Raw genomic sequence first — 1,158 nt, 5'->3', positions numbered from 1 at the left:
TGGGGCTTGGCTTCTCCACTGCTCTGCCCTCCTCAGCGCAGCGCTGGGACCACAGGACGCTCCTGCTCGCCCTCTCAGTCCACAGCCAGGTCCTGCTGGCCTCCGCGGATCCTCTTTCTTCTTGCACCTCTCCTTTGAGTCTCCGTGGCGACCTGGGTGGACAAGCCGGGCCAGGGCGGCCTGCAGCTGTGCACGTCTGATCAAGCAAGCTGCTGTCCTCTGTCCTCAGATCACGCATTCTCGGTGAAGTCACAGCGGGGTGCCGCAGGGTGGGCTGGGGGTTCAGGTTGCTTCTGATTTCTGTGCAGGCGCCCCTGACTGCCTCTCTTCCCGCCCACCAAACCCGCCAGCGCTTCTGTGTGCTGCCTCCCCACCGCTGACCCATGCGCAGCAGGCCCCGCCGCTCCGCAGCTTTTGCCCGCAGCCTATTCCCTTGCTTTCCACAAGGCACCACTGTCCTGCCCCGTAACACTGGCAGTGTGTCCGGTCTTCTGGGTCATTGTCTCGAGCTCACACGAGTGAGAGCTCCCACGTGGCACCTGAGGTGGGCGGTGGGTTGGGAGCGGGGTCGCTCGTGGATATTTTCCCAGTGCCGGGGAGCAGGGAGAATGAGCCTCTGATCCTGCGCGGGCCTGCTCGTCTGTCTCCAGAGGATCTCATGGGTCACGCTGGCTCGCATGAGCCGGCAAGCTGTGGCCTCCTCCGCCGCGGCCTCAGTGCTCCTCAGCAGTGCAGGCTGCAGTGGGCGCGGTGCTCTTCTGTCGCTGTCACTCTTCCGTGTGCAGCCGGGGCTCCTTTTCATCTGGGATCATGCCATTCGCAGGAGCAGAAGTACTTCCTTGGGAGGCCTGCTACTGCCAGGTGACTTCCTGGGGTAGCACAGAGTCACTGGGTCTAGTTCGTGTGCTTGCGGATGGAGAATGGGAACCAGGGGCGACACTGAGGCTGTAGTGGGTGATGGGACCGTGCGCCCGGTCCCACCGGTGTATGAATAGTAGCTGTGCTGGATCTGGGTGACACTGACGCGCCACTGGGCACGTGAGTGTGGCAGGCGTCCAGCTGTGAAGTGCAGGTCAGGGCCCTGCAGGACTGGGACTATCCTGCCAGACCTTTGGACCTCTTCCCCTTCCCCTTTCCTGTTTTCTTCCCTCCCCTCCC

This window comes from Octodon degus, unplaced genomic scaffold, assembly GCF_000260255.1.
Source record: "Octodon degus isolate 3935 unplaced genomic scaffold, OctDeg1.0 scaffold00054, whole genome shotgun sequence".
NCBI lineage: Eukaryota > Metazoa > Chordata > Mammalia > Rodentia > Octodontidae > Octodon > Octodon degus.
This window is presented reverse-complemented; position numbering follows the sequence as displayed.